We start from the raw sequence: 14,791 nt of genomic DNA, 5'->3' as shown, positions 1-14,791 counted from the left end.
GTTCACATGCGCATCTTCTTCCAGAGCTGTGCCTTGCGTTCTGTGCTTGTTGATCCATAGGATCGATCTCCGTAGGAATTTCGGTTCTAACAAAGTACTACTAATTCTGACTGTTTATTTAACAAGCTATTGTCTGCTTCTTTGGTAAGTTGTAGATGCAATTAGCTCATAAAGAATTTTTTTGTAATAGAAGGGCTCTGCTTCTTTGATAAGTTGCAGATGCAGTTGGCTCATAAAGGATTTTTTTGTAATAGAAGGGCTCGTGGAAAGCAATTTTGAATTGGACAGAAGCATGAATATGCTATTGAAACCTGCCACCCTAACCAAACAGAAAATTGGTGCTCTTTTCAAGTCAATTTTTCATCTGCTAGAGACAGTACATGTGTCCATTGATTTCTTAATGTTCACTTAGGAACTTGTCATCGAGTAAGAAGTGATTTGCAATTTGCAGGACTATAAACATCTTAAGAAACTGAAAATGCAGTCAGAGATATAACAAAGTTTACAAGGTGGTGTTCTCGAAGCTCCTGTTCATCCTCAAAATGCATTGTTCCTTTGCTTTTTTCCCTTTTATTTTTATGTTAATGCATATTGGAGCTTTCAAAACAAGGCCTGACCAAGCAAGAGTAATTACTATGGTATGGGAAGAGTGATCGACATGGAAGGCACTTTCTCAACTCGAGGGATCCGATGATCAAGCCTAACAGCAGAGCAGTGCATGTTGTTGATGGGTAGAGCTGAGTTCATCTATCAGCCAAAATATCGCATGACAGATTGATTGGATAAAAGTTATATATGTATTGCAGATAGGGCTGGTAAAAGAGCCAAGATTGGGCTGTTCGGGCTTGGATTGTTACGGGTGCACCCTTGCTTGGGCTCACGAGCCCAGCCGCCCAAGCTTGTTACGAGCCGATCACAAGCCTGGTTTACCTAATTCATCCACATTTTATAAGAATATTAATAAGAATTAGACACCTTAGCTCATGTTCTTCCAAAAAATAAACTTATTTTGTAAGTTCCATTTAACTTTACTCGAGTAAACCATTCTAAGTTTGTCAGGTCCATTAGCAATTAATCATCTTGTCAAGGGAAAAAAATGAAACAAATAACTTTATTCACTTTAAGAAATTGCACACGTTATGATCAAGGTATAACCACCCCAAAACAAGAATGGAAGACAGAAATACAACAATATCTGAGTGACTAGTCATATCTGGAAGATGCACCACTGTTGACACCTTTTGCCTTGGGGGGAACCATTTAGACGGCTGCTGAATTCAGAATCATATACATGCTCCATCTTCTTACGCTTTGTCTCCAGATATCTCTGGTTTTCTGTTGTTATTGGGCATAATAAAAGGATTCGGCCTACAATGGTCAAACCATAACCCTTCAGTCCAATGTATTTTGCAGGGTTGTTGGTCATCAGCCTCATCGTTCTAACCCCTATATCTCGCGGTATCTGCAAGCCAAAATTCACATAGACATATGTCATGTTTCTGTTCAAGATAAATAAAGGGAAGCATTTTCATAGAGTGCCCCCATCAGTGAAATGCATACAAATCTAATAAGCCAAGAGAATAGAACTGCCAAGAACAAAGAAAACAAATACTTCAAACACAGACGCAGCCAAAAAGCTGCAATAGAAGGCAGTGCTGGATGCAAAATAGCAGAGCGTATTTATATCAGCTAAATGTTAGATCATTCATTTTTCAGTAACTGAAGTTTAAGATTCTGAATCTTAAGCTTGTCCTTAAGACATTTTAACCAAGGGTTGGTTCTTATGTTATCAACCATGGAGATCACATCCATATTGTCAAATTTGCAAAAACTACTTTTACAATTGATGTATGAAGGTAGTTTGAATGGTTCGTACCATCCTTAGCTTGGACGATTCCTTCTCAAAAAAAAAAAATCAGGAATCCGAACTCCTATAAAACTATAACCAGATCCGGTATCCTGTACTTCGGATCCGGATTCTGCAGGTACATATCCCATCTTTTTCGTTTGCTCCTGTGTGGGCCATGAAACGGACTCTGACCGTACCTGCAATTACTCCGCAGGTCATTTTACACGTGGCATAGCGCACTTTATCCCCGTGGGTCCCACTTTGGTTCACGCCATTGTGGCAGACCAGACTCCTCCCCTCCCTCTGCAAACTCCAATTCCGGCGTCGCGGAGCTCCCCGCCCGGCCGATCTCGGATCTCCGCTTCCGATAGTGGTACCGATTCTCCTCCTCCGCCTCCGGAGGTACAGGGCGCGAAGCTCGTGCCGCTCGTGTTCTCCGTGGCGATCGGGCTTGCCGTCCGGTTCGCCGTGCCGAAGCCGGTGGAGGTATCGCCGCAGGCGTGGCATCTCCTGGCGACCTTCCTCTCGACGATCGCCGGGCTGGTCCTCGGCCCGCTCCCCTTCAGAGCGTTGGCGTTCCTCGGCCTCATTGCATCCGTCGCCACCGGGACGCTCCCCTTCTCGGCGGCGTTCGGCGCCTTCACCAGCGAGGTCATCTGGCTCATCGTCATCTCTTTCTTCTTCTCCCGCGGCTTCGTGAAGACGGGACTCGGCGACCGCATCGACACCTACTTCGTCAAGTGGCTCGGCCACATCACGCTCGGGCTGTCGTACGGGCTCACGATCAGCCAGACGCTGATCGCGCCGGTGATGCCGAGCACGACGGAGAGGGCCGGCAGGGTCTTCCTTCCGATCATCAAGTCGCTGTCGCTCTCCGCGGAGAGCGCGCCGGGGGATCGGTCCTCGAGGAAATTGGGATCCTATTTGGTCCAATCACAACTCCAGGTTACGGTTTTCTCCCTCTTTTCCCGATCCTTTTGGAATTGAAGATTGTAGGCTTCGGTTGAATGGATGCATTGATGAATTTGAGTTAAATTTCAACAATGACTGCTCTCGAGATTTTGCTAGGAGCCGCCTATCTATTAAATTTCAAAAATTCGAACGTGAAATGGGGATGGTTGTACTTCTTTTTCCTTTAAAATTTGCATATTTAGATCATTTTCTTACTGCTGAGGATGGTCTTGATGGCAATCTGAACTAAAAGGTTCAGGATATGAACCAGGAGTGGCATACATTTGCATCATTTTAAGACAAAATCCTTTAGAGAAACATAACATGCCTTGTGAGCCAAAATAGTGGCTGAATTCAATAATTGTTAACTTTTTAGTTTGTAACATGATCTGTATATTATTAATAAATAAATAATTCATCTTTATCTTCGAGTTATAAATGTGTTTCTATTGTTTAAATCTCATTTATTGGTGTTTAAATGCTCAATTACTCATTTCTGGCTAATAAGGGTAAAATTGGTATTTTAAAAACTATTTTAGATATTTAACAATCAATTATATTACTTCTGATCAAAAATATGTTTTTAAGAGTTTTGTAAAATATTGGTGTGATATCATTGAATTTTAGAATTTACTAAATGAATTTAGAAGTTAAAAATCTTAATTTTTAATCAAAGGGCATTTTGGTTATTTTAATCAAAGTACTATTTAAAATATTTAATCTATGTTTTGCAGTAACCAAATTTGGTGAGATAGAAATGTTGGTGTATGCAGCGTTTTCTGCTATGCAGTTCATATTTATTGGTGGTTCACCCTATCTTTTTGGATTTTTGAGGATTTCATATTTTTAGAGCTTTTGACATTTTCGACCCCACACCAAGTGTTCAGTGCATCGTTGCTTGAGCGATTTTTGCGGATTTTGAACCCCTCAGTCTTAAGGGTTTCGATTTGTTGTTCTTCACATTATTAAATTTAGTTTTTTTAACTGAACTTGTAGAGAGCATGTTTAGGCACTAATTGTGTAAGCATGATGTTATGCTAAATACTTCACTGAATTGCAAATACAAGTTATGCTCACAGACACCACTTAGTTGTGGATATTTAAGACTGTTGTGATTATAGTTCAGAGATCATGCTGAGCATTATTTGAATGTATAGGAATAGAAGTGATTTTCTTGTTGTAGTTCAAAGATCATGCTCATCATGATTTGAGATAGCAGAATATGGAGTGTGTTTGTTGCAGGTACATGTTTAAGCATGCATTTGTGTGAATGAATGTTGCATAAATTGATCTGTTTGACATGACTATATTGAATGCTAGTGTGAAATAATAATTGTGTAATCATGCATGAAAGCATATGCGATATAATCATGTTCATGATAGGATTATGCAAATACCCTTATGCATGAACTGATATGTCTCATGCTCTCATGAACGAAACATGATTTGTGTGAACAACAACAAACAACAACTACGCCTTCCTCCCAAAACAATTGGGGTCGGCGATATGAACCAAAAAAGAAAATCATTCTGGGTCTTCCACATGATTCCTTCTCCTCCAATCATTTTTATCCAATGCCATGTCCTCGGTGAGGTTCAAAGCATTCATATCCTTTCCTATCATCTCCACCCAAGTCTTCTTAGGCCTACCCCAACCTCTTTTAACTAATATATTTTCTCATTTCTCCATCCTTTTAACTGGAGCATCATTAGGCCTTCGCCGAATATGTCCAAACCACCGTAAACGATTCTCTCTCATCTTATTTTCAATGGATGCAACGCCTACCTTCTTACGTATCTCCTCGTTTCGAATCTTATCTTTTATTGTATTTCCACACATCCATCTAAGCATACGCATCTCAGCTACACTCATTTTTTGAATATGATATCTCTTGGCAGCCCAACATTCCGTACCATATAGTAAAGCGGGTCTAATTTGTGTGAATGATATATATATATATATATATATATATATATATATATATATATATATATATATATATATATATATATATATATATATAATGTGTTAGACACATTATGCATGAAATGCTTGCTGTGTGTATATTGATTCATGTGGTGAAATAATGCATATATGACTTGAATCCTGTGTGCATAACTTAAACTATGTAGGAGTTATATATGTTGAGGTTTAGTTGTTTTGTACTATGAAATGTGCATGTTCATGTATGTATGCATAGAACTTATATTTTGTTTATGCATGCTTCGAGGTTTAATTTATGAAATGCAATGTTCCTTGTGGCGATGATATGATGTGTAGGATAATATGTTTTTGTATGATATGATTTAAATACCACGCAATATGAAATTATAAATGCATGCGATAAATGTTTAAATTCAATAGTGAACTATGATTCATGGAACCTTATTGGTTAAATGTGTGATTTTATGATTTAAGTGTCATATGATGTGATGCATATTGATTGTATACATGCTTATGCCCGTGTTGGTAGCTATCGACTTTAAGAGTGGTCAATTGTATTAATGCATGTATCATAATAGTTTTCACTGGATATGGTACCCGTTGAAGAATTGTTCCCAAAGGATTCTCTGTGAGAGTGTGCATGACCAGATCAGGTAATCCGACTAGAGCGGTAAATTTCTGTGAGGAAGTGCATTGTTAAAGAGCGGGTAGCCCGCGAAGACGGTATATTCCTGTGAGGAAGTACATTGTCTAAGACCAGATAGATCATCCGTTTAGGGCGGTAACTCCTTGTGAGGTTGTAGATTTCTCAGACCAATCCGGCACAGATCTTATGAATATTTATATGATTAAATGAAATGTTATGATGAATTGTAATGATCTTCTGAGTTGATTGAGACAGTCAGTTATGACTCTATAGATTTGGCTTTTCTGTTGTAGCATGATTATATATTAAACTCATATATGATAATCAGATCCTTGTTGATTTTAGATCTTGATATGAGGTTATGATTATGACGCTTATGTTAGCGTATAGCTGAATGACACATTAAGCCTACAAATGATTAGTTTTGACTTATTAGGTGAATGATACATCACGCCTACATAGTTTCATTGCAAATGATTGCATTATGATTGTTTGAGTGAATAAATCATACATATGTATCATGATTGATGTGTATCATGAATATCTAACTAAATTACTTAGAAGGTATGTGCGTATGTTTAACGCTTGAATGGTCAAATATGATTTGACTTATTGTTTATAAGAATTATGAATGCATATGAAAATGATGCAATGATCTAAATATCTTAGATTCATATATATATTTATGTGATTACTTGTATGACTAGAATGCATATAGATTATGATTTATTATGTGAGTTAAGGTTGAATAGAATATTAAGTGATGAAATACTTTTAAATGTTTTATGTTCGAATGCTTTAAATGAATGACTCATAGGACGTTGTTCCTGTTAAATTATGTAATTCAATCTTGTAACTTCGTATATATATTTTACATATATAAGGTAATACATATACATATATATAATATATGTATATGTATCTACCTATTATATATGTAAAATATATATATAATTTTATCTTTAGTCTTAGGGGTAGTTTAGACATTTTTACACATATTCTTTTTCGAATATGTTTTGTAATTTCTTTTTTCCCTTTTTATTTTTCTTTTTCATTTAATAAATGCCTTGTACCTACCTTGGGAGGGGCCCAACACACTAGTCGTTGGACCCCTCCAACGGTCACATTTGTGACCGTTGGAGGGGCTCCAACGACTATGTGGAGCCCCTTCCAAGGTCTCCTTTAGCCCTATAAATATGGGCATTCTCTCTTGTATTGTGTAGTGGTTTTGTTGGGATTTATTGCCCAACCATTTTAGTGTTTATAAAACTTATGAGTGCATTTGCACTTTTGTGATTTCGTATTTTGTGCTTTTGGTGCACAAGTGTTCCAAGTGTTCTTGGTGTGTGTATGCTTGCACATTTATATCGTTCCTTTGACTTTAGTATCTTGTTGAAGATACTTTTACATGGTATCAGAGCTTTGTTGAAAAAGGAGAATTGCGATTCGACCTCTCTAGCATTCCTCGAAAAGCGTGCCTTCAAGTTTTTTGAAATCAAAGAGGATCACCTTCTTCGAGCAATATTTTAGGAGTCTCTTGTATCAAGGAAGACGCGAAAAGTAATTGAGGTACGTATTATTCCTTGGCTTCTTTCCTCTCTAATGGGTGAAAAAGACTCTCATTTCTCTCTTGGGTTTAAGCTTAATGGCTCAAACTATCATGTTTGGGCCGGTAATATGGAAGCTCATATTAAAGGAAAGGGCCTTTGGGGTTACGTCCATGGATCCATACCGGAACCGGAGCCTAAAATTACCATTGTTGAAGGAGGGGATATCAAGATCCTCGAAGGGGATGAAAGACAAAAGGCCCTTGAAGAGTATTCTAAAAAACATGATGATTGGGAAATGAAGAACTTCAAGATCTTATCTTGGATTTTCTCATCCGTTGAGACCAAGATAAATGCCAACATCATCAAATTTAAAAGGGCTTCCGAAGCTTGGGTATATCTTGAGAAAATGTACACCTCAAGAGATTTATCCCACAAGTACTTTCTCCAAAAGAGGGCTTTGACTCTCCAACAAAATGACATGACCATTCGGGAGTACTTTGCCGAATTATCCGCTATTTGGGACGAACTCGCAATTCTTGAACCTAAGTGGAGTGGTGAGGCAATCGAATTAAGGCACAAACAACTTGAGGAAGACCGGTTCTTCAATTTTTTAAATGGCCTTAGACCCGAATTTGAACAAGTTCGGTCCTCTCTTCTCTCCGCTTTCACATCTCCCTCGCTTGAAGATGTTATCACCAAGCTAAGTGGTGAAGAAACCCGTATGGGGATTGGCAAAAATAATTCTAGCATTCTTGTTGCTTCCTCTACTCAAGAAGATGGTGAAATGGCTAATGTCGTGTCAAGACCGGGAAACAACATGAAAACCTATAGACCTCCTCATTTCAAGAATCAAGGTCAAGGAGGAAATGATCGATATGGCAAAAGAGACTATAGCAAAGTGACTTGCTACTATTGTAAAGAACCCGGACATATCAAACCTTTGTGTCCTAAATGAAAGAAATTGATTGCAACGGCTATGGCATCCCAAGTTGAAGAACGACCTTCTTCATCAAATGAGTCTCTTTCTCTTCAACAAATTGTAGAAGCACTCCAACCTCTTCTCAAGGGAGGCACTTCCGGAGCCGCTATGTCATCCTCTTCCCCCGGTAAGACATCTTGGCTTTTAGATTCCGGGGCATCCTTTCACATGACCCCTAGCTCTTGCTCTCTTTCAAATTTCTCTAAAAATTCTTTTCCATCTTTTGTCTCAACCGCGGACAGAACATCTCTTGAGATTAAAGGAGTAGGTAATTTTGAAAAACAAGACTTCTTTGTTCCAAAAATTCGTTTTATCCCAAACCTTAACTTAAATCTTCTTTCCGTCTCCCAACTCTCGGACCATGGTTGCGATGTAAAATTCTCTTCTAATAAATGTTGGATACAGGATCGCCAGTCCGAGAGATTGATTGGGGAAGGCTCTAGAAGAGGAGACCTCTACTACGTAGATTTTCTTCAAGTTCATAAGAGTCAATTTTACAACGTCGTCCAAAACAAAGACATTCATGTATGGCATAAGAGATTGGGTCATCCCAATATTGTTAAAATCTCTTATTTACCTTTTGTTAAACATCTTTGTAAAAGTGACTTTTTGTGTAATGAATGCATTCTTGGGAAAATGAAATGTTTGCCTTTTCCTCAAAGATCCATGTTCACGACAAAACCATTTGAAATTGTCCATTCCGATGTATGGGGACCGGCTCCGGTAATGTCTAAAGGAGGATTTTCATATTATGTGATCTTTGTAAATGACTACACTAGGTTTTGTTGGATTTATTTCCTTAAACATAAACATGAAGTTTTCTCAACCTTTAAAAGTTTTCACACAATGATTTCAAATCAATTCAATAGATGTTTAAAATTTTTTAGGTCTGACTCTGGAGGAGAATACCTTTCAAATGAATTTAAAAGTTATCTTGAAAACTTTGGTATTCTTCACCAAAAATCTTGCCCGAAAACCCCTCAACAAAATGGGTTAGCCGAGCGAAAGCACAGGCACATCATTGAAACAACCAGGACTTTACTTATTTCTCAAAACATTCCAAAAAATCTCTGGGCTGAGGCAGCCCTTACTTCTGTCTATCTCATAAACAGACTCCCATCGAAGAATTTAAACAAAATTTCTCCCTTTGAAAAACTGTACGATAAGGAACCTGATTATAGCAGGTTAAGGGTCTTTGGGTGTAAATGTTTTGTTCTTACTAATAAGAATGACAAACTTTCTCCTAAAGCCATTCCTTGTGCCTTTCTTGGCTATTCCGAAACCCAAAAGGGGTTTCGTTGTTATGATATTAAAAGTGATAAATTGTATGTTTCCAGAAATGTGAGTTTTTTGGAAAATGTTAGTGGGTTCGAACATAGTAACCCTCAAAATGAAAATATGGATTACTCCTTTTTATTCGATTTACTGAATAAAGACGATGATACTAGTGATAATGAGACAGATCAAAGTAACCCAAATGAATTTGAAACCGAGGAAAACTCCTCCTTGCCTTCTTCATCACATCAACATATTGACTTACCTAGAGACCCTATCACATACACTCATAGAGATCAAAACAACTTTAGGAGTGCTCTTGACAGATATAGTAATGCCAGTCTCAGTGGCTCACAGAATGAAATAATCCCTCGTAGAACCGAAAGAAGTAGAAGGCCTCCTTCTAGGTTCATCTCCTATGACTCTTTTTCACCAAGATATAGAGCCTGCCTTAGTGCCATTCACTCCTATATAGAACCTAGAAACTTTGAAGAAGCCCGAAAGTGCCCTGAATGGATTAATGCAATGGACAGTGAACTTGAGACTCTGAGAAGAGCCAAAACTTGGGAGTTTCAACATCTTCCTAAAGGTAAGAAAACAATAGGATGCAGATGGGTTTTTAAAGTAAAAACTAAAAGTGATAGATCCCTTGAAAGGTATAAAGCTCGCTTGGTTGCAAAAGGATATAGTCAAGAATATGGTATTGACTATGAAGAAACTTTTGCTCCTGTAGCCCGTATGGTCACTGTCCGATGCCTGATAACCGTTGCCTCTATCAACAAATGGAACATCTATCAAATGGATGTTAAAAATGCCTTTTTAAATGGTAATTTAAGTGAAGAAGTTTATATGGATGCTCCTCCTGGAATGGAGGCTCCTAAGGGAAAGGTACTTCGTCTTCAAAAAGCTCTCTATGGACTAAAACAAGCCCCCAAGGCTTGGTATGATAGATTTAACTCTGTTATGATTGAGAATGGTTTTTTCTCTTGTTTTACTGACACTGCTCTGTTTGTTAGAAAATCCAATACAGGGATTGTTATTTTACTTCTGTATGTTGATGACATGCTCATCACTGGGAGTGACTCTAACGGGGTTAAGAGTATAAAATCTATCTTAAAAGATAAATTTGAAATGTCTGACTTGGGTTTTCTAACTTATTTTTTGGGAATTGAAGTAGCATACTCTCTTAGAGGATATTTCTTATCTCAAACTAAGCTTGCATCTGAGATCATTGACAGGTCAGGTATTACAGATGAGAAGCTTTGCGAAACTCCTGCGGTAGTAGGAGCAAAGATGAAAATTGATGATGGGGTTCCACTTTTGGATCCTACACCCTACAGACAGCTTGTAGGATCTCTGATGTATCTGAGTATTACCAGACCAGATATATCCCATGCAGTCCATACTGCAAGTCAGTTTCAGCATGCGCCTACATCCGTTCACATGAGTGCCATCTTACGAGTCGTAAGATACATAAAGGGTACTCTAAACAAGGGAGTTTTTCTATCATCTTCTTCCGATTTAAAATTAATCGCTTATACTGATTCTGATTGGGGAGGTGACCCAAATAACCGTCACTCCACTACTGGTTTTTGTGTATTCTTAGGTGACTCACTGATCTCATGGAGATGCAAGAAGCAACAAAATGTGTCACTCTCCTCAACAGAAGCTGAATATCGTGCCATGGCAACTACTACCATGGAGATTGTTTGGATTCATCAATTGCTTGAAGACATGGGAGTCACAATCGAAGGGCTCACCAAGCTGTGTTGCGACAACAAGAGCGCAATCTACATTGCGAAAAACCACACATTCCATGAGCGGACCAAACACATTGAAATGGACTGTCACTACGTTCGCGAAGCATATCTCCGAGGAGTCATTGATCTTCCTTATGTTACGTCCGAATATCAGTTGGCAAACTTCTTTACCAAAGCCTTGTGTGCTCCGCGGTTCAACTTCCTTCTTGGCAAACTATCGGTCATCCTGCCCTAAGTTTGAGGGGGGTGTTAAATTATGTAATTCAATCTTGTAACTTCGTATATATATTTTACATATATAAGGTAATACATATACATATATATAATATATGTATATGTATCTACCTATTATATATGTAAAATATATATATAATTCTATCTTTAGTCTTAGGGGTAGTTTAGACATTTTTACACATATTCTTTTTCGAATATGTTTTGTAATTTCTTTTTTCCCTTTTTATTTTTCTTTTTCATTTAATAAATGCCTTGTACCTACCTTGGGAGGGGCCCAACACACTAGTCGTTGGACCCCTCCAACGGTCACATTTGTGACCGTTGGAGGGGCTCCAACGACTATGTGAAGCCCCTTCCAAGGTCTCCTTTAGCCCTATAAATATGGGCATTCTCTCTTGTATTGTGTAGTGGTTTTGTTGGGATTTATTGCCCAACCATTTTAGTGTTTATAAAACTTATGAGTGCATTTGCACTTTTGTGATTTCGTATTTTGTGCTTTTGGTGCACAAGTGTTCCAAGTGTTCTTGGTGTGTGTATGCTTGCACATTTATATCGTTCCTTTGACTTTAGTATCTTGTTGAAGATACTTTTACAGTTCCCTTGTTTATCACTTGACGATTGATGAATAATATATCATGTCTTTATCTTTAAATGCTTGATATGTTTTCTTTAAGTTTGAGTTTGGGTTGCTTTACCAGACTTTAGCGAGTCTAACCCCGTTTTATGGTGGACAGATAATGCAGGTAAAGTATGATGAGTAGTTGGAGCGAATGATTAGTCGAGCTGCATCCTCGAAGGTCCACTCTTACCTTGCGATCTTAGTAGACATGATCTTTTCATTTTGAGTACTTGATCATGTAAAGACTGAATTATTGTTTTTATACTCTGATTTGAAATGAAATTAAAACTTTTCATATTTTAGTCTTATATTGTACGTAGTTTGAAATGTGTATATCCCGTACATTTTGATTTGATTGTTATCTTTAGTGTAACCTCGCCCAAAGTCTTAACCATTTTTTTAAATCGTTTCTGCATTATAAGATCTGATTTACTTATACTTTTCAAAAAAAATTGGTCTCGAAATTTCAATATTTGAACAATAATTAAGGTTAAAATTTTAGGCTCATGTCTCTCACATTGGTATGTTTGTACCGTGGGATTCAACTAATTTGCTAATGTTCTCCCAAAAAGGTTCTGAGGATATAGTTTGAGAGGAAATTGGAATATCCGTGTATCATTGGCTTACCTCAAAACAATTAAGCATTTGTTTCCTTCACTTGTTCTTATTAAGATACTACACTGGGTCTTACCATTTTCATTTCACCCTGAAAGGTTGCAAAAATGCTATTTTATTATCATTTTCCAAATAGTTTCCTCTTTTTTTTTTTTTGTGGATGATCTGCTCAATCTATTTCTAGGTTTGAGGAAAGTCTTGAGTTGTACTTTATGGTAGCACTCAGTTAGATAACCTAAATCAACGAGGAACCTATCTATGAGATCCGTGGTAGAGACTATCTGCACGTGATACTAGGCTCTTTATGCTACTGCTTCTTTATGAGATCCCAGGTTTGTGATCTAGAGATGCTCAGTAAGTTTTAGTGGGATTTCGAGCCTCTTGGTCATTCCCTTTTTTCCTTTTGACCTCTGCCTCCAGTTCCTTCTTATGCGAGGATTTATCCAATTCTCACGTGGTGGACTTTAGGGATCTTGGGCTAGATTTTTTTTAGTGGTTTGTATCAAGAGATTGTCTTCCTATTGTGGATTACATAAGAGACATGGTTATGCCATGGCCAATCATTGTGTGTTGTGGAAAAGATTTGAAAACCATGGTTATCTATTTTCCTCGTTGAGAATTTAACATCAAAATTCAGATTCCTCTTTTCCACTTTTGTTCTTGTAACAGGTAACCATACATCAATGCACAAAAAACAGAGCTATTTGACAATGCCAGATTGACCTCTTGTTTTGGAGAACATGGCTTGGAAGTATGGATGTTTCTCTTCTCTTATTGGAATAGTGCACCGTCTCCAACAGAAGAGAGGAAGCTACTCTTTATTGTGCCTCAACTTTAGAGACAACAGAAGCAAGTTTCTTTTCTTTAACAACCTCATTCTCCTAATGTCTTCTTATTTTTCAGTAAGATTATTTGTTTCTTGCTCCTTAAAAGAAGCATGAAAAGAGTATAATGCATATTTGGTTTAAGACTTCCTTGAACATTATCCTTATATAATAACTGTTAAGTTGCATGATTGAACCTGCCTTACATTGGTAGCATAAAAAGCAGAATACATATTTGATGAAATTCTTCCTTTTCCTTAAAAATGTCATTATTTAGAAACTGTTAGGTTGCATGGTTGAACATGCCTACATTTGTTGTGAAGGGAGACCATCTTGTCCTACATAACTAAGGCGATTTCTAATCTTTATCATGAATTCAAATTGCTTGGCATCATTTTATTTTCCCTGGAGTTGAGGATTGTACTTGATCTTTTTCTTTTCTTGTCTTGGAGATTGATTGCATCCCTTTGTCAAGATTTAACAAGCAAAGTTCAACTTTTATTCTTTTCATAGTTTATATTTGTCATTATTATATTAATTCATGTGTTTTTTTCTCTAAAATGTCCATGAAATGCAATGCTTGATGAATATAACAGGTGGTATTCCTTCATCGTGAAATTGTCACCAGAAAAAGGAACTTAAACTACTTAAATAAAAAAAAATTATGAACTCCTTGATAATTTATGTATATTGAAAATATTGCAATTTTGTCACTAGTTTTTGCTAAAATGCAGAGTACTGTGGTTCATGATTTTCTTTTCATGTTCACACCAAGTTATTATGATGTTAGCATTGTGAACTACCATGATGTTTTCCTTGCTCAAAATTTTGATAAGCGTAGTAAAATATCAAGACTGCTTTTGGTGTTCTCTCATGTGATCATTGTAAGGAAACGACTTTGAATACACTAGGTTCAATAATGAACCAATACACATGCACATGAAGTGCGGATATACCCACTAAAGGGAAAAACACATGCACATAATGTGCTAACACATAAACCCACAAAAGGGGCAAAAATGCTTATAAGGCATAAGTTAATATTATTGAAGAGAAGAAGGGTGTAACACCCATTACAATGAAGCTCCTCCAACAAGTAACAAATACATGGAGGAAAGCCCCTATTTATAAGCCTTTGAGGAGCCACATTGGGGGCTCCCCAACGACTCTTTGGGGAGCCCTCCAATGTGGCTCAAATCACAAAAAATAAATTTAGAAAAAATAAAATGAAAAATAAAAATAAAATAAAAAATACAATCATATTCCAAAATGGAATATGCGTAAAATGACTAAACTACCCCTATGGCTAATATAGGAAAATATATATTTTATATATATAAATAGGAAGATACATATACATATATACCATATATGTATATGTATCATCTTTTATATATATATATAATATCTAATTACAATAATTGATGAGTACATTTTAACACCCCCCCTCAAACTTTACGTGGGGAAACGAAAAGATTGAAAAAAGTTGCAAGACTCCAAGAGGCTTCGGTGAGGATGCCATTGAAATTTGCAAATGTCTTCCT

General features: G+C 37.2%; 1 pseudogene; it reads left to right on the top strand.

Moving 5' to 3' along the window:
• Positions 1–1,795: 1,795 nt before the first annotated feature.
• The window catches only part of LOC149816393 (dicarboxylate transporter 2.1, chloroplastic-like), a 33,854-nt pseudogene continuing 20,858 nt past the window's right edge, over positions 1,796–14,791 (top strand).

Source organism: Nuphar pumila, chromosome 14 (genome assembly GCF_984573655.1).
Source record: "Nuphar pumila chromosome 14, dmNupPumi1.hap1.1, whole genome shotgun sequence".
NCBI classification, from domain to species: Eukaryota; Viridiplantae; Streptophyta; class Magnoliopsida; order Nymphaeales; family Nymphaeaceae; genus Nuphar; species Nuphar pumila.
The sequence above is the reverse complement of the archived record's forward strand: the minus strand, read 5'-3'. Positions and strand labels throughout refer to the sequence as shown.